We start from the raw sequence: 23,816 nt of genomic DNA, 5'->3' as shown, positions 1-23,816 counted from the left end.
GTTTATAGTCATTTAGAAGAAAACTCAATTATGGCAGTAGAACAAAAGGGCAATAAAAGAAAGCCATATGGAACAAAGGATCATTTGTTGTTAAACAAAGTTATTGTGGAGAACTGTAAGAAGGGGAAGAATCTAAGTATGGCATGGATTGACTACAAGAAGGCATTTGATAGTATCCCACATTCATGGATAAAAGAGTGCTTAAAACGTATAAGATACACCCTACACTGTTTACATTATAGTAACCATGAAATAGTGGCAGACCACTTTGCAATTAAGCAATGATAAAGGACAGATTATTATCCCAGGGATAAAAATTCAAAGGGGGATACTTCAGGGTGACTCTTTGTCACCGTTGCTATTCTGTCTAGCCATTAATCCATTAAGCTGTTTACTTAACAGCTTAGGCCATGGCTACAATTTGGCTCCTGGAAAACAACAATCTAATGACATCTCATCTTTTCTTTGTCGATAATTTAAAACTGTATAGCTCATCAGATGAGGAACTGAAAGCACAGCTGCAGGTTGTCAAACCTTTTTCATATTATATTGGAATGTCATTTGGTCTTGATAAATGTGCAAAATCAACCTTTAAAAAAGGAAAACTGCAGCACCAGGAAAACATCAGTTTGAGACAAGAATGTGATATAAAAGAACTTGAGCAAGAGGGAGTGTATAAATACTTGGGAATTGATGAAGGATCAGCAATAAAACATGAACAAATATGAATAAAACTCAGTAAGGAGTACTTTAGAAGACTTAAATTAATCCTGAAAACAGCATTGACATCTGGGAACAAGATCCAAGCTATAAATCAATTTGCTCTTCCTGTCCTAACTTATAGTTTTGGAGTGATTGACTGGCCCCAAAAAGTGTTGGATAGACTGGATATTAAAACAAGAAAGATGCTTCATGCTTGCCAAATGAGTTATAAAAATCAGTGTATACCAAGATTATATATTCCCTGTTCCGAAGGATGGATGGGCCTCCTTGAAATTGATTACATGTATAGATCTGCAATCGTGGGACACCACACATATTTACTGACCTCACAAGATCCAAATGTAGCGAAATTTTGAAACACGAGGAGAATAAATCTAAGATGACGTCTCTGCTTAATTTAGCAGAAGCATATCGATGTCAAGCAGGAATGGAAATCAAACCAGAGGTGGATAAAAACCAGGCAGCAACCGAATGTGCTAAAAAACAAAAGAAAGAATATAAGGTGAAAGACCAGATGAGAAGGCAAGAAATGTGCAAAAAACATAAATATAGTTGCAAGTATAGAAAACTTCGGGAACAGCCTCATGTTGATCAAGAGTGAACACAGGAATGGTTAAGGAGAGGCAAATTCAAACCAAGAAATGAAAGGTTAATATTGGCAGCCCAAGATAGTGGGCTATGTACACGCTGGTTTACAAAGTCCATTGAACATGTGGGAGAAACAGACATATGCAGATTTTGTAAAACTGAATTGGAAACAGTCACACACCTTGTTGCTGGTTGCAATGCACTAATGGCAGAGGGACTGTGTACTGAAAGGCATAATAATGTGGCGAGACTGTTACACTGGAGATTGTGTAAACATTATGGAATCAAAGTGGCTGAAAAACACTAGAAACATGAGCCACAAAGAATTATAGAAAACGATGAAGTTTATATCACATGGGATCACCCAATACCAGCAGTTCAAAAGATAGATGCTAGAAAACTGGATATAGTGGTCCAAGAAAAGAACACAAAAGTAGCATTGATCATTGAAATTGCATGACCCAGTGACTACAGTGTCTTGCGTACACAGAAACACAAAGTCATAAAATACCTGGATCTGCAGGCAGAAATGAGAGCCACATGGAAGAAAGATACCCAGACAGTTCCAATAGTAGTAGGAGCAATGGGGTCTTATAAAAAAGAATTTACAATCTTATTTAGATATGTTACCAATTCATGTAACACCGTACAAATTTCAGGAGTCATTACTGGGTACATTGCGGGTGCTGCAAAGGGCACTTTTGGCTGACATCAAAGAGTGAAACAATACTGATTTCATGAACTTTAATTGTACTTTGATTTGGGAACAATGTCCATTCCCGTCATGGTATTAGAAACCCAAAAGACTTGGAGAAATTAAAAACAACATTATTATAAAATTAATAACATTTCTCTCACCAGTGTCCAGCACCATGCCATTTTCTTTTTCAGAATACCTGTGCAATGCTTCTTCCTCGATGATCAAATACTACAACTTGTAGTCTACAGTACAAGAAAAAACAAACTCATTCAAGCACCTTCACATTTACATTTGAATGTTCTAAGGTCAATAATCTTATGACCTCAGAAAATTTAAGGTAAAGTGAAATAGTTACAGGAGCTCCATCCCCCTGGAGCTGGGGGGGGGGGGTTATAGATGTCCTGAGGTACATTTCACAGTTTTTGTAACAACTTTTTCATCCAATGACCACCTGAGGAAATCATGATTAAGGAAAGAAAGTCAGTCTTGCTCTTCAATTTTGTTTTTTTTTTCCCTGAATCTTTTTGTTGTACCTGAACTGACCAAGACTATACTGTACAAATTAAATTAATCTGGGGGCGTAGGTCCACTAAGGACAAGAAGTCATGGGTTTAAGGATGCTCTGAGGTGTATTTTAGAACTTTTTTCCTACTTTTTGATTCAGTTGATGGCCTGAACAAAAATCATACATAAAGAAAGAAAAACAAAGACAACATGAGCTCTGTCTAAAGGTTAGTGCTCAAAGTTAACCAAATAGAGTGCACAATAAACATAGAAGACAAATGCCTGTGATGATACACAAATCATATTTGGAAACATTACGTGCCTCTCTATGCCACCTGAAAAAAGGTAGTTATTTTCTGTTTCTCCAGCTAGTGTTAAATTGGGCTGAAATTTAAGGGACAAATGGCTACAATCATTTTTCAAGTCAGTGCTGTTAAATGTATATACAGCATGCTTCTTTGCCTCTACCTGGAAAAGGCAATCACCTTCTGTGTACCCCTCTGATGTCACACTTTAATAAAACCAAAAAAAACAAAAAAAACAAATAGACTATATTTACTGTCAGACATAAATAAACAGACTGTTTATTTCCTGTCTCCGAAAATAGCTTACCCGTATATGCATCTTATGTTTTGATTGAGAGGAAAATGAAAGAAAAAAATAATAATTACAGTTATGTTTCCAACTTACTCTTAGACAGTAAACTCCTCTTGTAACCCTCTGTGCACCCCTCTGAAATTTGTGAGAAAAATTAAATAAATGATGATCACACTGTCTCAAGTCCAACATAAGATAGTGACCTCTGAGATTTGGGTGAAAAGTTAAATAAAAAATGACATCATCTCCATCTCCCCAGACAAGCTACACTGACCTTCTGTGTACACCTCCAAGCAGGGCTAGTTTTAGATTAGGAGGGGTTTAGGGCAGAGGCCATTACTAAGCCTATATCAGGACCCACTTATATAGCCTTGGTGCATGGGGGCCACCAACCCCTCAGAAGTTCTGAAGGTCTGGGTGTTCTATGATGCATTTTGTCCCTTTGAGAAATGACTGTAAACTGAACAAGTAAGAAGATGATCAGTTATTTAACCAAGACAACCTCACTAAGCAGTTATAGCCACTTCTATATACAATTCAGATGTCAGATTGTGATAAAAAAGGATGATAATGTAATGCATAACAAATAGTTGCTACACATTAAAATATTCCAAGTTGATTCACATAAATCACACTACTGCAAACTCAGAATAATAAGCTAACAACATCAGGCAGCTAGTCATTTCTTCCATGGATAGCTTCATCAGTTATATATATATACTCTATGCATATCAAGTGTCAAGTTAAGTAGTTAATCTTACTTCTCCCAAATGCACACTAGTCCTACTAAGCCAGATAGTAATGACTGCTTAAACCTGAAGAAATGACAAGAGCATCAAATTACTGTCATCCAACCATGCCCTAAATCATAGTTCTCAACCTCTTACCCTCCAGAATTGGGAACAAATCCAAAAATAATCAGGGGATACTTTTTTAAATATTAGTACTATTAACATGAGAAGCTGACATATAATGAAAATGTGAAATAACATGCATGCTATCAAGCAATAGAAAGTTATTATTTATTAGATGTAATCTGCCACATTTTTTTCCCAAAATTACCAGTTTAAGCAGGGATTAGGAGAAACTGAGCACAATTCTGAGCCCGAATCAGGAACATCTGACAGGTATGCCCAACCTCCATTCAGCAGTTAGAGCCATAAGTTCAAATGGCAATTTTCACCTTCCCTGGCCCAGTCCATACAAACAAGTTACTACACATCACAATATTCCAAGTTGTCACACAAATCACAAAGCCATAAATATTGCCAGAAAATATCTGGTTGATCACTGCCAGCATCAGGAAGAAAACACAGTAATAATACTTACCTCACTGCGTCAGTCTTTTGCCATTCTCCACTGTGGTAGAGGGCAAGGAGTTGCATTGTCCTATTAACTTTTAATTGAAATAGAATAATATTTAAATGCATCAACGTTTCTTATAGTTTCAATATATATTAAAAAAAAGCAACCATCAAAATTCATTAGAACTGGCACTACATCTTCATGCCTGTGATTAGAATATAGTGAGTTTATCTCCTTAAGTTCACAATGCAAGTCTAATGTCACATCCCTTGACTTGAATGGTTAAGTGGAGCATCTCCCCCTGGGGCACACATCACGCTGTAGAGCAGACACCTTTTGTTGGATTAGGTTGCCGTAATTTATTTATTTATTTTTTAGAGCAACATTTCATTGCTATAAAAAATAACTAAATAAATTTAAACAACCACCTCTTCAAGCACGGTGCCTTAAGCGGGCACAAGGTTGGCCTATGCATAAGGCTGGCACTATTCACACTAATGTTGTGAGGATGCCCTTCATTTATAAAACAAGACATTAGTCACTAGCCTTTCCAAATGAGCAACTAAAATCTTGTCATTGCTGCCATGCAAAGCAGTAATTGGCTCAGTGCTGGACTGGGTTATAGCAGATTGTGCCTGGATGATAGTCAGTCAGATCTGGTAATTGGTCCTGAGTACTACATTCATTTAAGGGACCAACTATGACATGTGATTTTGAACTTTGCACCCCTGTGAGGCTGTGCAATAGTGAGTATGCCCACATAAAGGCAGCGTGCTCCTCTGCTGCTTCAGCCATGGGGGAGCATTGCTGGTACTTGAAACCATGGTGGCCCACCTCCCTCACTGGAGATTGAGAGCATTCTGAGTGTACAACCTTATGTTCATTTGGGATGAGACTGCACCTTCACCCTGTAGTGTGGGTGAATGTGACTCAGGTATCTATGTGCTGTCATTATTGTCAGCCCCTGCACAAGAAAAAGCTAAAACTCAGTCTTCTGGGTGTTAATGTTAATAATATCTGTGCAAAATACATGAAACAATACCAACCTACATCTGTTGCTATGCTGATATGGCTCAATGCCTGATGTTCCTATTACAAAACATGGGGAGTATACACTGTGGTCAGCCATCAGTATGTGTGTGTGTGTGTGTGTGTGTGTGTGTGTGTGTGTGTGTGTGTGTGTGTGTGTGTGTGTGTGTGTGTGTGTGTGTGTGTGTGTGTGTGTGTGTGTGTGTGTGTGTGTGTGTGTGTGTGTGTGAGTGTGTGCGTAGGTCTTGTGTACAAATATCTGTTGAACTGTTACTAACTTTATGTGTTTTCCACTGAGATGTGCTGGGAGTGGATCCATTCACAAACCAGTGCTCTCTCCCGTTATAAAAATTACAGAATCTTCATCCCTGTGAATTGACACCAACCCCCCCACATTCCCCCATTGCTGACTTGTCAGCTTCTTTTGAATGTATCCTTGCCTTGGCATGGTGTAGCTTATCAATAACAAACATACATACATACGTATATACATACATATAATACTACTATAATGCGCGATTGTGGCACCCCAAAGATATTTATGTTATGGACCACTGTTTGCTATACTTGCATTTGTAAAGGCTGACCAGCACCCCATCTTGTCAACACATGTCATCTATGAGTTCTGAGCATAGCTCTCAACATCTTAGCACAAAATGTCTGGACAAAGCCAAACATAATGGGGGACAAAGCCCCCAAAATAGGGACAAATGTTAAATATTGCTCTTAGAAACTTAGAAAGGTGCTAGAAAAAAGGTCTTATACATTTTCTGAAGGCTATGAAGTCTGAATCTCAAATGCATATCATTATTTAGTGAATTTAATCCTCACTGATTTACCACAAAAATCCAGAAAATCACAATATCACACATTTTATAAGCTACAGACCAAAGATATGAGCCATAAATCTGGACATTCTGTGAAAATCTGGCGATTTACGAGGTATAGTTCTAAGTGCCTGTAGTAGAGCATAATTTTAAGAAGGGCTGAAATTTTCCAGCATCTGCCATCCACCTTGCCCTATTGACACACACACACACCTGTGAACGCCATCTACAGAGTTACAGACTAGTCACTACTGGAGCTGGTAGGATGAAAGTGACAAACAAAAGAGTAATATATTTATACCATCCTATATCAGAGACAGACATGGGGATATGCCAAATGCCAGATGTGGGAAAACATACTGCAGGTGTACTTACCATGCAGTTGTAAATATACACTCCTCACAGTGCTCCACTTCTTTGTTAGGACCTTCAGTAAGCATACAATAAAGCAGTCATCTCTGCTGTCCCCATCAGGGGACACTTTGGTAAGGAGAAGGGCAACTCCAGCTAGTGCCTGCCAGGGAGGTGCTTGCATGGTGCTTGAAAGTGACAACTTCAAAGCCATGTCAGGGAATATCTACAGATCTAATATGATAGTGCTTTCAATAAAGTTGATGCCTAGTATGACCTAGATGAGGTGCTGACCTTAGCAACGGACATCATCAGGATATGAGAACTGGGCAGTCATCATAATGATGACTTGCATATAGGAACCCTGAAGATCTCTATGCCTGGGAAGCAGAGGTTAGACAACATTGCCCTAAGCAATATTATTAGATAGGACTATACTTTTTTTGTTTCTTGTTCTATATGTAAGAATTCTCTGACTACGGGAAAGTATTTGTTTGAGTCAGGTTTGGAAATGTGCGTATGTTACTGTGTGGATTTTCACTGTTAGGTGGAAGAAATGTGGCAGTTTTGTAATATGCCAACTGGATTTGATGTTGGTTTCTTTAAGGACCTGTTATGTAATGGGGTTACATTACACAATCTGAAGGTGCTTGCACATTACTTGATGTGTCCCATGTGTAATCTTGCCAATTTCTTTGTATGTTAATGTATACGCAGAGACACAAACACACATAAATGTGCTTGCTGTCTATCATGAAGCTAAGGGAACATAGATTTAAGACTGTGACTTGTAACTGTTCTTGGACCTTGCGTTATACTTGACAAGTTCTCTGGTGTGCTCCTCTTCTTTCTGCATGAGCAGAGCATGCCAGTAGTTGTTTGGTTTTCTGCAGGAGGCAGGAAAGGCTTGCAGCTGACCACAGTTAGTTCTACTCACTATTGCAGATGTGTTTTAAATATATACATTCCACTCTCAGGATCATTCTCCTATAGTTGAATTATGGCATTGTGTCTCCTCAATGCAAGTTCAGATGACAGAGTAGCTCAGCAGATACTTGCTATGCACCCTGCTCCTCCTAACACTGTTGTCTGGATCATAAGGAAATGAGTCTGGAAATTCCTTACTGAATGAAGTTTCTAGCCCCTCATTGGCAGGTAGTTCATGCCCATGACCTGATTTGGTCCAGCCATAGCTGGATCAGGTAGTAGACCCTGTGGTGGAGTGAGCAGTGATGAAGTACATGAGCCAGAAGGCCTGTCTCCAGGAACTGAAAGCAGATTCACTCACTTAGCCAATGAACCCAGCAGGGGAGGGTATGGCCCATACAACATCCACCGCTATTCCATCACATGACGACAGATCCCAGAAAGGAACCTCTGGGCTGGGATGGCAGACTGCACACTGTTATTCATACCCAACCCTACTACCAGCCGTGTACCCCCCTTCTTCTTGTGTAATGCTACAGTCCTGGTACATTGTACAACCTCTCCCCATCACTATTTGCTTACACTCTTTTTGTCTCCATCCATCCCATGTCTCTGCATACTAGTATGTTCATATCCACCTGTTAGTCTGTACTGTTCTATGTGCATCTCTCTCACTGCATTGTTCTACCTCCCCTTTCCCACACCACTTTGTCTTTCATCCTTCCTCTTTCCTTCTCTCTCTCTCTCTCTCTCTGTAAAGCAAAACTTTAGAACTATCCTGAAAAAAAACTGCACTACCTCCACCATCCTATCCAATCCTTTTTATTGTGCTCCTCTTATTGCTGTTTTTCTTTCTTGCCTACATATCCTTTCCCTCTCCGTTTAAGCATCTGACAGGTGTCTACATATATGGACTCCACAACACTGCAGCTCCAAACACCAATGGCTGTCTAGCTGTGTGCAGTGCTTTATGTCATCCTGCCAAAGCATGCATTAATACACACAGCCTGGCTACTACATACACTGCTATGCTTATCAGATGTATCAGTCTGCAGGTTTATTATTTCAGTTCGCACTAGATTGCTAAATGCTGTGCAGCTGCATGGCCACTCTGTGAATAGTGTCTTGTGTTTGTGTGTATAATTTTCAGTGCACAGATGTGTCTATTTGAGTATTTGTTGTGCTTCTGATGTACTTTCCCTGAAGCACAGCTGGCAACACATAAGTGGTGTCTGCCTTGCTTTGGATATTTAATGACTCCCTGGGTCATCCTGTAATGAACTTAGCTGAGCAACTGTTGTGAAAAAGTGCGGTGCATCCTTATGGATCTTGACTTTTATCTGTGTAGAGAATGCAGCTGTGGAAATCATTGTTAAATTATTACATCTTAAAATGCCAAGCTGCCTTTTTGTAACAGTGCGTCACTTTCATATCCATGCTAATAAGGTGTATATAGTTTTGGACACGAGCACATAAACATTCACTAATGTGTACTGCTCTATAGCTTACAAATGTTGATATTCATTTTGGTACACTTTGCTGGAAAGTTAAAAGTAACTTACAGTGCAACAATTTGTATTATAGTCTGGGTCTATCAAGCAATAACAAATGTAATATGCAATATTTTTTCAACATACCTTTATTTACCACAAGAAGACAAAAAAGTAAACGTGAACCTAATGTAGAATGTATTTCAAACTGTGACATATATGTGTGCTTGGCTAACAACAATACCACTATCAATGTGTAGCACTGTTGTGTTAATAGACTGCTGTGTCTTGACATGGTGCTGTTAACACAGCTAAATGTTTATGTGGTGTGCCGCTGTTGTAAAAAAGTCACACATAGTGCATGTAAGCCTAGTATGAGAAGCCAGAATAGATGATCCTCCTTGTCCGGATATTTTTTCTTTTGGGAGATGCCTCCTTACATTTGGAAAATTGATGTTGACGTCAAATAATGTCATTTTGTTCCTCCTGAAAGACATGCAGCAGGTAACTGAGTGACTGATGTTTAAGTAAAGCCCATCATTTTCTTCGGTTTGTTGTGCCATTGTTCAAGTGCATTCTTTGTCCAAGGGGATCCTTTGCACACCAGGTCATAACGTGAGCAGAATCTGGGTGGGAATACTGTCAGTAGCCTCATTTTCTTTGTCTTACATGTCTCCTTTCTGCTTGAATGTTTGTGTATGTATTGCTCTGAGTAAAACTGCATAAGGTGGATGCATAGTCTTGTACGAAGTTGTGAATAGTTACAAGCTAACAACAGGTACCCTGAGTTTCTCTTTCCTTTGAGTTCATGCTGCCAGCTGAGATGGACATTTCCTGGATGGCAAGGTCTTGTTCTTGTTACATTCTTTAAATTGTCCTGGATGACTTTCAATGGAATATAGGATGTTGTGACAGAACTCTACCTGACCTCCAAAATAGCTGCTGCAGCCCCCTGGCTGTTTCAGATGTGTGGTCACCTGAAGAGGAATGCATGTTTGCAACTCCTTGTCCTCTGCACCTCTAATGATAAGAGTCGTACTCTACATCTGTCTTGTATCTTCTGTGTGCTGACCATTAGGTTTCAGACTTTTTTACCCTTACTTAGTAGTATTGATTGTTATCTATGAGGAAACTTTGTTTTTATTTCTAGAACTAGTTATGACTGTATGTAACACCCCTGTTCCCAGGTGGCACCACATACTTGTCAATGTAGTGACTTTTCTCTCCATCTGATGAGTTAATCCTTACTCTTATTATGTATTTCCTATCAGGTATGGATCTTCTTCTAACAACCTGCTCAACATCACTATTATTAGTACAAATAACACATTTAATTGGTTCACTCATGCCCTGCTTCTTATAATAGGTAATTTGCACTGTGTGTACCTACATTTTCTCTGTATCCCTCATCCACATGCTTTATGTTAGGGTTTTGCTTTCTGGACAGTTGTATGCCTATCTTTGTATTATGTACTTAACAGGTTTATTTTTGCTGTGCACCCTAGATGACTGCTGCAATGCTTGCAGTTGGTCACCATTAATAGGTTTACATCCTGAGAATGTCTTCATATAGCATTATAGACAATTTATTCAAGATTTAGCTAATGTGTAAAGGCATCCTCATGGCATCCTGATATGAAGAATAAGGGTGGGGAGCAATTCTGGCACCACTCATGGACAAATCTGCAAATTCTTTTCATGCTGATTACTGAATTGTTGATGTTGCTTATAGAAATACAAAAGTGGGTACAATTACATACAAGAGTCAAGCATTGTTATCGTTGCCTGGAAACAATAATTCAACAATGACTGAGCAGTGTTGGCAGCTCTCACACCTTACAGGAGAATGAGGGTTGAATGTTCTTAAACCACTGTAAGGACTATAGCTTTGTATGCCAAGACAGTACCTTGTTTCTGTGGTAGACAGTAAATATATATGTATGGTAACTGGTAATTGCTATTCTTCCTGTCACATTTTATTTATACAGCTCTCCATTGGTTCAGTCAGGTAGCTAACCATAGGTTTCATTTGGTAGACTTGTTTATTACTGCATAACATTAGAAGTTCATTCTGGAGATCAGTTATTTATTGCATTTGTTATGTACTTTACTGTTATGCACATTTACTGGAAACCACTGATGTTATGTTGTCCATATCTCACCTTCGTTCTTGCTGTATGGGTTTGGAGCCAACCGTTGGTTCTGACTTGGCCGTATACTATAGCTCAAGAGCTTTTACTGGCTCAAAGCTAGCCCCTATCCCAGCATGCCTAGCAGTAGTTACCCAGATCTCGTTTGCCACTTGCAGCATTGAGATTGGGGATACTGGCTCAGACTAGGTGTTTCTCTGTTATATTTTTGAAGAAAAATGCCTTACTTATCTTATCTAACCTGTTAATAGTAGTTGTCCTTCGTATTTCTACCTTTTCTATCCTGTGCAAGTGACTTGCGTTTGTTGTGGACTAACCGTTTTTCTCTCTGGCCCTTTTCCCTCTTCTAAACCCATTTAACTTAGAGGGTTCTTTGCTTTTTTTGCCTTCCTTTAAGTTTTAAGGAGTTGCCATTTAAGTTAGAGGCTCTCCTTAGATGGGGAGTTCGCTGTTTAACTTAGAGGCTCTCCCCCTTTCTCTTCTTTCCTGCCTGTAAAAACAAAAACAAAAAAAAAAACAAAAGGGATATTTTGTGTGTTATTGGCTAGTTATCGTGTTAGTAGTGTTTTTTTCTTTGTCTAACTTTAGATAGTGCTGTTCGACATTATGTCGAAAGACACTGCTAAGGAATCCAAGGAATCGAAACCTTTGGGTTTCAAAAATTGCGATTCATGCTGTCAAAAGATGTCCCTTACGTTTGGGCACATGAGTTGCATGTATTGTTTAGGACCTGTTCACCTGCAGGATTTGTGTTCTATTTGCCATGCATTTAGTTCACGGGTCCTGCAGAAAAGAAAGAACAAATTACTCTTAAAAGGTTTACTGAAAGGCCCCTTTGATGCTACTATGGAGGAGACTCAGCCAGCAAAAAAACTGTAAAAACCCAAGCCTTCATCCTCTTCAGCTCTGAGTTTAGATCCATCTAAAGAGAAGGGCAACCTACAAGCTAAGTCAGATCCAACTGTCAGTTCTGACAAGACACTCTCACCTACGGCTCCATCTGTGGTTTCGGAGCCAGTAAGATCTCACAAGTGATCCAGGTCTCCTGCCTTGGAACCGGTGCAGTCTGCTCCATAGTCTCCTTTATTACAGTCTGTGGCAGGCAGTCATCGGTCTTCAACCCATTCCTCTCGGTCATCCACGAGCCTCTCAGATGATAATGTGGAGAGGGTAGTGAAGAAGCTTCTTAGGACACCAGCATTAGCTAAAATACTTTCAGGCCCATCCCAGACGGAATTGGTGCTGACAGTCCAACTAACACCTGTCTCGATTCCTCCTCCGACTCCTCTGAGTTCAGAGCTGGAGTGTATGGAAGTCATAGTGGTGGAACCATTGGTTCCGGTAACCTCTTCTGGTCTTTTGGTTATGACTACCACTCTGATCTCCTCAATACCCCCTTCTATCGAGGGAACTGGGAGCTGATGCTCCCTCTTCGGCTTTGAGGGGGGGAGTGACATTGGACCCTTGTCTGACCCTACTCTCCCTCTCGGAGATTTGGTGCAGTTCAGCTCGACTCCTACATCGGCCTCAGAGCCGTCGCCCTTGGTTCAGAGGAAGTCACTGGCTTCTTCATAGCCAGAGACTCTTTTGGGTTGGGACCACGATGCCTTCAAGGTGATGAGGAGCATGCTGTCTGCTGAGACAGCTCAACTCTCAGTTCCATTGGCTCCTTTGCCTAGGGTGCCGGTTTCCACCTCCGAACCTCCCCTCTGCCCCAAGCATAGGGAACCCATGCTCCAGGATGCCCCATTGGGTGATTCCACCTCTTCTGAAACCTCCCCTGAGCATCCCTCGAAGGAGGCCCCTAAGAAGAGGACTTGCAAGAGGAAGCATGTGGACTCCCCTGAGTCCTTGACATCAGACACAGACTTGGATGACTCAGAAGGGTCCCTAAGGTCCCCCTCTGAAAATGTCTCTTTTTCAGACATCTTAGAAATCCTTGGAGGGGTGACTGGAAGTCCCTTGGCCCTTCTGAAGATGAGTCAGTGTACCTGGATGCATTCAGTTCCCGACCCTTCACCTCTTGGGTATCTTCTCCTTTCAACCCACTAATGCACGTAGTTAGTTGAAAGGTGTGGAGCTCCCCAGACACGATGGAACCAGTTCCACAGAGGCCCAATAAATTCATAACAGCCTCTGAAGACAGAATCTTCTTATCCAAAGGTGTTCCTATTGATGCTATGGTGGTGGCAGCAGCCATCAAAAAGGAATTAGTGGAAACTTCGTCATCTGTCCATCCGCAGAATAAAGTCTCATACGATGGACAGGTATGGGAAGTGTATGTTTTCTTCAGTGACCTTTACACTCAGGTCGCTGAACTATTTGTCCCACTTTACAAGGCTTCAAAGGGATCTCCTCAAAGAGTTAGGAGATACCTTAAAGGAACCTACAGCTGCGGGAGCCTCGGACAAGGCTGCTTCTCAGCTTGTGACCTTGACTTTGGTGGTTAACTCCTCCATGCAGCTAATTTCATACGCAGCCAATGGGGTGAGCAGGGCAGCAGGCACAGGGGTGGCCTTATGCAGACACTCCTGGATGCGCCTTTGTCATTTTGCAGAGGTCTTCAAGTTTTCCTTTACCAATGCCCCTTTTGACGGCTCATCCTTATTTGAGCCCCTGGTAAAAGAGACTCTTTCCAGGTGTGAAAAGGATGGCAAAACTCTCTCTGCCATGGGAGTACATTTTCTGTTCCATCTAGGCCTTATCCTAAAGGCCAGAAGAGTGGAAAGATGTGGTTCTGGAAATCCCAGGGAGCTTTGCCTGACACACGTGGTGATTTTTTCCCCCAGGGGCAGAGGGGGAAATAATAACAGAAGATGTCAATCTCGCGGCAGAGGTTCTGCAGAATGAGAGCGACAGATACCTTCTCTGGTAGGCCCTTCTAGTGCTTCTGAAGGGAGGCCTGACTGTCCAACTCCAGAGACAGTCAGGAGAGAGATTATCCTTGTACCCAAAAGCCTGCCAGACAATCACAGAAGATACATGGGTACTATTGATAATATCCGGAGGTTACAATATCCCCTTCTCCCAACTTCCTCTGTCAAAAAGACAACATTCTATCCCATATGTTCCCCCCAGTCTTTGGGGTCAAGCAAACCTAGACGTTCAAAGGGTGCTAAGAAAAAGAGTCATCCAGAAGGTCCCCACAGACCAAATTGGATCTAGAACTTACTCAAGGTTCTTTTTAGTTCCAAAGAAAACAGGGGACTGGAGACCCATATTGGATCTCAACAGGCTGAACAAATCAGTCAAGAAAACAAAGTTCCAGATGGTAATAATGCAGTCCATTCTTCCCTTTCTGGGACAGGACAATTGGATGTGCTCTATCAATCTCCAAGATGCGTACTACCACATTAAAATGGACAGACGGTCAAGGAGATATCTGTGCTTCCGGCTGGGAGCCAGTTACTATCAGTTCAGAGCGCTGCCCTTTGGTCTCACCACAGCCCCCAGGGTGTTCACCAAATGCATGGCAGTAGTTACATCTCACCTGAGGTGTCTAGGATTCCGGGTGTTTCCATATCTAGATGACTGGCTCCATCCTGCCACCACCAAGCATCAACTAATCAAGGCAAGGGAATCCACAATTCGTTTTTGTTCTCAACTAGGGCTCACCATAAACTACGAAAAGTCTGCCTTGCTGCCTTGTCAATATATTACCTTTATCAGGGCAGATTTAGACACAAGGGCCATAATGTCACAGCTGCCTCAAGAAAGAGTATTAACAATTAGTCGCCAAGTTACAATGCTGTTCACACAAAAGAGAATTCAGGCAAGATTTGTCCTCAAGGTCCTGGGTTCTATGGCAGCGGCAATCACTCTGGTCCCTATAGGTCGCTTCCACATGAGAATTCTACAGTGGCTCCTATTTGCACAATGGTCATTCCAGGATTTACCCATGTCACATCAGATTCTGATCACAGAATCCTGCAAAAAGGATCTGGAATGGTGGCTCCACTCCCCTATGGTAACAATAGGCAGGCCGTTTCTACCCCCCCTCAACCTGTAGCCACAGTGACCATGGACGCTTCCCAAATAGGGTGTGGGGGACATTATTTGGGACAAACTGTTCAAGGGACTTGGCAGGAACATGAGTACCACTTGCACTTCAGGACTCTCTACCAACAGGGCCTATAGCAATTCAGATGGACAATATGTCGATAGTATGGTACATCAACAAACAGGGTGGAACCAGATCTTACCCCTTGTGTTGAGAGGCTCTACGAGTTTGGCAATGGGTGATGTCTTACCAACGCTTTCTGGCTGCAATGCACATCCCGGGGAAATCCATCTTGATAGCAGTCAAGCTCAGCCAGGCTATCCTGATGCCATTTAAATATATTAAAATAAACACACCCCTCCAATTCCACCAATAATAAAATCACAATAATTAAAACAATCAAGACTTAAGGGCACCATACTGAACAGCACGAAAAAAATCCCAACCATATGTTTAATCCATACAAACAAAATAAGGGGCAGCATGGCAAAACAGTGAAAGATGGGCAATATAAAACATAAATCATGTATATATGTATATTTACACACCCCTATATATATTCAAACTATTAATGTATAACTTCTATTTAAAAGTTCCATCAATGTTATTTAGCAAAAAACAAAGAACAAAGAATTGTATGAAAATACAGATGATACAACAAATTCAAATGTGACAACCTGCTCTTGAATACATAAACATAACCTGCCACCACATCCAAAAATTATATAATATGAAATATGAATTGCTCTACAAACAAGTTGTACAATTACCTCTCCAAGGCTTTTAATTTTAGAAAACATGAAATGGATAAAGAATCATTAATACCAGGTCACTGAGTGGCATTAACTCTCAAATGCCATAAGGCTTCTTGTTTTTCAAGCTGTAAGGTCCAAGGTTCCCCCCCCTCAGATCAACATCTAAGGCTTTGATAACAGTAAATTTAAAGGAGTGGCCATCAAACTCATTGCAATGCTTAGCTAAAGCATTGGAGTCCTTTTTTAACCTTATGTCCCGCTATACATATATATATACATATATACACAATTTATGTTTTATATTGCCCATCTTTCACTGTTTTGCCATGCTGCCCCTTATTTTGTTTGTATGGATTAAACATATGGTTGGGATTTTTTCATGCTGTTCAGTATGGTGCCTTTAAGTCTTGATTGTTTTAATTATTGTGATTTTATTATTGGTGGAATTGGAGGGGTGTGTTTATTTTAATGTATTTTTAAATGGTTGCCTTTTGTATGCATTTTGTCTTTGAAAAAGTATCTGAATGGTCAGAGATGAAAGCGCTTGACACTGCTGTTTTATTAAACTTTTTGGCCTGATACAGCCATTTTAATAAAGGAATTTTGTTTGGGAACGACTCGTTCCGCATCCTGTACCTTGAAGTCTACTGTTATATAGTTTTGTGGTTCATACATTTTGAGTTGTGGTTGTCATTTTCCGATGGCTTCAGGCATACAGGAGGCGGAGTCGCAGCAGTTGCTGTTTTCTCAAACTATTGGCCAGTCTATTGAGAACCTAAAAACAAACAGGGAAGCGTAGTCTAAAGGTAGCGTGAAAGCCCACAGATTGAGAACCTAGCCATTCTGCTGGAGCATATGTCACAAAGACTGGATTGGATTGAGTGAGCCTAGTTGTTGTCATCATCAGTAGGCAGATGCCTCGGCAACCAGGAAGTCCAACCTCCTAAGGAAGGTGTAGGAAGCTCCGTACATCAGCTCCTGGATGATGTGGAGCTGAATTTAACTCGCAAACGTCTTTATAATGGAAATACATGCAGTCAACAAATTTCCAGTGGTTCAAGTGGATTAAATAAGTCCCAAAATGCTGAACAGAATATTTTCCAACGAGGCAGATGTCTACACGCAATTGGGCTTTTATTGTTAACAAATGGCTTGAACTGAATCCAAGTCTTGTTACGAATGGAACTGTAAGTACTGTTGGCTATTTCAATAACCTGCAAAAACTTGATTATTTATTGCTGAAAATTAAAAAGCTACAATTAGACAATATTTATTTCAAGGAATGTTTGAGATTGAAATTAGTGCCTAAGGGACTTTGTTTATGGAGTTTTCCCACAGGTTTGGTGGCAAACTCAGCTTTACATAAAGAACTACTTTGTATGTTTGACAGACACGGCTTTGAATATATAGAGCTGGTAGTCAAACATAATGAGTCCTTCATAGTGAACCTAATCAGGGAGGCAAAAGGGTTGATTAAAAAAGTTACAGAGGATGTTGCACATGAGAGCAATGTTTTTGAATATAACCGTATGTTCAAAAGCATTGAGAATCAATTGAATAACATAAAAAGTAGAAAATTAAAAAAGATTGAAAGGGATAGGATGCAATATAATGATACTGCATATCCTGAACCACCTAAATCTCAGAACTGGGGTATGAGCTCTAATTTCAACTCGACAAATGTGGAAACTAACCAAGACATTTTTTTTAGAAGAAGAAGAATATCCTCCTTTGAGGAAGTCAGAACATTTTAGGGAGAGGTACAACAGAGATACCCCCATGCAATTGGCCTATCCCAGGAACAGGGCTCTAGGGGGTTATGTACCCTATCAGAGAGGGAATCAGAGGGGAGGCCTTCGGGGCTGCAGATGATGTTGGACATTGGTGTTATTAATTCATTATCTATACATAAAAATGCAGAAGGTGACTTTAATGTGTTTAATTTCTCTTCCTTTTCAATGGGTTTGTCTGATTGTGACTTACTAGCAAAGGGTTTGACTTTTGTACCTGAGAAGGGCTGAGATATTGCAACCACCTTAGTTGATTTAAAACATTTTGTAAGGAAATTGAACCTCAATGTTTTATTTCACAATGTTGAATATGTAAGCGATCTATTGCATGTTTCCAGCATTTACCCCTCAGTTCACCCCTCTTTGCAAATGTTTGAAAAATTATGTGAAATAGGTATCAGGGATTTAGGTAGAGAATACTCTGTTTCCAACCTGATCAAGGATGAATATGAAAGACTATCTAGGTTAAGAGTGAATAGTGAGGTTAGGATCATTAAACCAGAGAAGGGGGGTGGAATTGTCATTATGAACGCTAGTGATTATAAAGAGAGAATGAAAAAAGTTTTAGATAGTGACTCCTATAGAAAAATACAGCTTAATGAGTTGATAGGGGCTTATAGGAAACTCAAGAATGAGTTAAACAATTTGTTCATTGATGGGAGCATTTCAATAGATGACGTCAACTATTTGTATGTGGCTCTTCCTAAGACACCAACCATTTTTGGTCTCCCCAAAATGCATAAAGATCTTTTAAATGCTCCCATGCGACCCATAGTTGATGCCAGGGGTCGATAACACATCCCTTGGTGAAATTTTTGGATATTAGGCTGAAATCATTAGTATCCGGTGAGGTAGATTTATGCAGAGACTCATGGGACTTTTTGAATAGTATTAATAGACTTGAGTACTCTGAGGCCGGTGTATTTATCACAATTGATGTGAAAGATTTGTACACTGTAATACCTAACAATATAGGCCTAGAGTTGGTTGTGAATTTCTTGTTGAGAAAGGTGTACCACAGGTGACTATCAATGTATACGAGCATTTACTTGAACTGATACATATAAAATAATAATTTTATATGTTTTGACAATGACTTTTGTCTTCAAACTGAGGGTGTAGCTATGGGTTCACCATGTGGAGGTGTATATGCTAACATTGTTATGCTACAGTGGGAGAAAAAAAAACATTTGTTTAATTCTCCATTCTACACATATTGTAAGATATACATCAGTTTTTTGGATGACATTTTTAATTTTTAGGTTGGCTCCATTGAAACCATTGCTGAATTTTTGAAGTATATTAATAGTTCAAATTCATTTTTGAAGTTTACACACAACATTGGACAAGGAGAGATCTCGTACCTTGATGTGAAGTTAGTGAAGAATGCCTATTTAAAGACTTTCACATCTGAAAATTTCAGAAAAGAGACATATTCTAGTAGCTTTTTACATTTTGATAGTTCTCACCCATATAAGCAGAAGAAAGCTGTGGTTAAGGGCCAGTTTGTGAGAGCTGCCCATATGGTGACTTTATTTGAAGCCTTTTTGGCCGAATGTGATTTGCTTAAGGATATGTTTCTGAACAGAGGCTACCCTTTATGTTTAATTAATGAAGTTATGATTGAAGTAATTAACAAAAGGGAAAGGGGCCATTTTAAATCTTTACTCTCCAAAATTCAGGTAGAAATGGTGAGTGTTGAGGAACCCTTTACTGAGCTTGTTAGCATAAATTTTAACCAAGGCTCTAAGACAACAGGCTTAGGAAAGACAATTTTCAGTGTGCCTTCATTACACCATAAAGTAAGTCTAGTAGGCAAATTGCCAATATTTTATATAAAAATTTAGTGATTGTGTTGACTTGCAATGATATTAGACAATATGTAGGTGAAAAGCCCACTATTGTGTATTGCAGAGGTCAGTGATTTAAAAATATTTTAGAGAACCACATTAAAGGACCCCTGTTGGGGCATATGAAAAAATGTGGGGCTTGTAATTATTGCTCCTATGTATTGGAGGGTCCTTGTTTTAACATAAATTATGTGATGGTGAAACTGAATAAGAAATATACCTACCAAATGGATAAGGTGGTTTATTGTGCTTTCTGTATTGTTTGTCTCGGATTCTATATAGGTAAGCCTGAGAAGAAACTAAAATGTCATATCTATGAACATTTGAGACATAAAATTAAAAAAGGACTCCAATGCCTTAGCTAAGCATTGTAATGAGTTTGATGGCCACTCCTTTAAATTTACTGTTATCAAAGCCTTAGATGTTAATCTGGGGGGGGGGGGGGGACCTTGGACCTTACAGCTTGAAAAACAAGAAGCCTTATGGCAATTGAGAGTTAATGCCACCCAATGGCCTGGTATTAATGATTCTTTATCCATTTTGTGTTTCATATTTCATATTATATAATTTTTGGATGTAATGGCAGGCTATGTTTATGTATTCATGAGCAGATTGTTATGTTTGAATTTGTTGGGGTACCTGTATTTTCATACAATTCTTTGTGCTTTGTTTTTTGCTAAATAACATCGATGGAACTTTTAAATAGAAGTTATACATTAATAGTTTGAATATAGATAGGGGTGTGTAAATATACATATATACATGATTTATGTTTTATATTGCCCATCTTTCACTGTTTTTCCATGCTGCCCCTTATTTTGTTTGTATGGATTAAACAGTTACCTATTAGAAAATCGAAGTTACGGAACTTCGAATACCATATGGTTGACACCATATGATCGAAGTTCCGTAAATTTGAAATAAAAAAAAAAACAAAGACAACATACCCTGATGGATTAAAGCACCCCCGCTACTTAAATATACCAACTCCGAGATTGCACTTTAATGCATTATGGTGCATATAGGGAAGATTTCCCTTTCCTACACTGTAGTGCAATCTCAGAGTTGGTATATTTAAGTAGAGGGGGTGTGGGGGTACAGGGGGGCTTGCCCCCCTGCCTACACCATTTACTTTTTCTTTTTTTTTTATGTTCATTTTAAAGCATTCAAATTTCCAATTGTTCAATCATTAAAGGTCAACCTTTAGTGATTCGAACAATTGGAAGTTCGATGTCCTAATAGGAACCCGGATTAAACATATGGTTGGGATTTTTTCATGCTGTTCAGTATGGTGCCTTTAAGTTTTGATTGTTTTAATTATTGTGATTTTAATATTAGTAGATTGGAGGGGTGTGTTTATTTTCATGTATGTAAATGGTTGCCTTTTGTATGCATTTTGTCTTTGAAAAAGTCTCTGAATGGTCAGAGACAAAAGCGCTTGACACTGCTGTTTTATTAAACTTTTTGGCCTGATACAACCATTTTAATAAAGGGATTTTGTTTGGTAACGACTGGTTCTGCATCCTGTACATTGAAATTTATGTTATATGGTTCCTTCCTCCCTCTTTAGCCCCTGTGGCTTTGTATGTTATAATCTTGCTGTTTGAATTGTTTTTCCAGTTTTTCTCTTATCGCCTGTCTCCAGGTGCTTCGTTATTGTCCTTTTTGATGGTTAACTGGCTTTGACGGTCTCTGGTCCCAGGACTAGTGCTGTTTAGTTATGGAATCCTGTTTCATACCTATGTTTCTTTTTTCTGTTGCTTTCCTCTGTCCTTTCTAAAATTGTAGTTTTCTGGTAAAGCCCTCAGGTCTGAAGTCAGAAAAATTATGGCAGGCATTTGATTTTCAGACTTGATGCCCTTCAGGTCTCGTTCTGGTGCAAAATCTGTTATTCTATCTACTTTCTAAGTTGTAAGAGCAAAGTTAAAATTTTAAGGAGGTATTGATTAGTGTTTTCTGCAGGGAGTCATGGTGATGCAGTAATAACTTTGTTACACCCCTTGTTAGCGTAAAGTGTTCTTCTTCCCACTTTTATCAAGAGCATAGCTTGTTTTGTCACTGCTATGACTTCCCAGTCTGGGTGTTACTATCTGTTGCTACCTTGCCTTCTGCACTAAGGAACGGCACACTGTAGCAGCTAGCATCAGGATCATTTATTTATTTTTTATTTATTTATTACATTTAATTACCGGGTAATATTCACGACTGGGCCAATAGCCTGTTGTCAGTGGAGACCCAGGGAAAAAGCTCCAAAAAATTACAAAAATACATACATAGTAAAATAAAATGAAGACGAGGGTACAAGGAATAGAAAAACAGAAATTTAAAATTTATATACAACTAAACAAAGATAAAAAATTATAACCATATATACACAAAGTAGAATCAGGATATAACATAGTTTAAAAAGTATAGAACATCAACTTAGGAATCAGTAAAGATTTTTTTTTATATATAACTAAATATTAATGTAACATAAGAAGTCATATTGCCAAGATAACAATTGGCTAAGAGATTGAATGTGTTAGTAGACAATGAAGGAGGGTAAGTATAACTTAGCCTGAGGGGGTACAGGAGCATAACTAATGATTTGAGAAATATTCATTTAGGAGCCATTTGAAATTATGTGTATCAGGTATGGATAGAATATGCTGGGGAAGAGAATTCAAGGATTTGGCTATTATGTGGCTATATATGGAGTCACCGTGAAAGTTATGGGTTTTGTTAACTTTGAGCAATAATTTATCTGCTGACCTGGGTGAACTGAGGTTAGTGTAGGGTTCAACAATGTCTGATAGAGCAGGACAGTAGTCAGGTTTAGGGATAAATGAATGGGCAATTATTAGTTGATTGAGAGATTGTAAGTTAGGGAGTTCAATCCAGTTTAGATGGTGAAGAGTTGTGCAATGATGTGATCTTTGAGGCTGGTTTAAGGCGAATTTGGCTATTTTATTATAGCAAGATTTGAAGTTATTTAAATCTGATTTACGGAGGTCGGTCATTATTTGGGAACAGTAAAGAAGGGTAGATAAAAGGTGTGTCCTTTTATCTACCCTTCTTTACTGTTCCCTGTTTACTGTTCATACTTACATGGCAGGGAGAATACTGCGATCAAGAAGGTGGTTTCTCCAGGGCAAGACCTGAGTGAACTGAGGTTAGTGTAGGGTTCAACAATGTCTGATAGAGCAGGACAGTAGTCAGGTTTATGGATAACTGAATGAAAAGTATTAGGTGATTGCACTTTTCAGTTGGGTTGACCCCTGTGATTTCCCCAAATGTGTGAAACTCAACTGCATAATTTATGGATCAGGTTCTGTACCCTTCCTGTCAAAAAAAAATGAAATATGAGCATAAGAGTTCTGTCCCATTGTATGCTATGAATTACCTGCAGCTACTATTCTCCAGTCTGCCTTATTCCCTTTTAGACTTTCAGCTATACAGTCTCTCCTGGACAGTTGTCTTGCTTCCTTCAGGCTTTTTGAACCAGGATGATCAAAGGATTAAAGTCTTGAAATACTGATGTACTTTTCTATTGCAGACTTCCTATCTTTCTTGCTCACTACCAGGAGCTTCTCCCCAGCCTCTTTATTTTTTGTCCATAAGATAGGGTGTCCCTCTGGATCAGTCCCTCCGGGAATCATCTCTGGGTCACTGCTGGACAGAGGCACAACAAACTAATGGGCACAGTATTTTTTTATTTTTAGGGGTAAGGTAAGCCACAATATTTGGAGCTAATTTATTATAAATGCCTTAGGGCAGATAGCCTAGTATAAACCTATGAACCTATGAACCTATAACCAAGTAGTTACAGAAACCAATAATCTGATGTTGTCAATCTTCTTTCATTCATGACAGATGGGTTTTGGTTCTGTCCTCAGAATGGACTTGGTCGATATAACAAGCTCACACTAGCCAGAAACTCCCGATCTAAGGTTACCCATAGTGCCCCTCTCCTCATCTCCCCAGATCTCATTTGCCGTGTAGAGTTTCAAGATGCTTCAGACCTGCTCTCAAGCTAAGTGTTGCATTTTTTCAGATCTTTCAAATATTTCACTTCTATTTTTTTCTCTGAAACCTCTGTATTGTTAGTCGTTTTTATAGTTATATAGTCCCTTTACCATGTGAGTGCTTTTCTTCTCCTAATTACCTTGTTACCTTGTTGGTATTTCCTTGTACCATTGCTGGTATAGGCCCCTCCCTTCCCCCTACCTCTTGGCAATCTTAATACTA

General features: G+C 39.5%; 1 pseudogene; it reads left to right on the top strand.

The window, feature by feature from the left end:
* The first annotated feature begins 22,668 nt into the window (after window positions 1-22,668).
* LOC122789490 lies at window positions 22,669-22,915 on the top strand (annotated as a pseudogene).
* Window positions 22,916-23,816: the final 901 nt, after the last annotated feature.

Source organism: Protopterus annectens, chromosome 14.part0 (assembly GCF_019279795.1).
Source record: "Protopterus annectens isolate FY-2018-M chromosome 14.part0, PAN1.0, whole genome shotgun sequence".
NCBI classification, from domain to species: domain Eukaryota; kingdom Metazoa; phylum Chordata; order Ceratodontiformes; family Protopteridae; genus Protopterus; species Protopterus annectens.
This window is presented reverse-complemented; position numbering and strand designations above follow the sequence as displayed.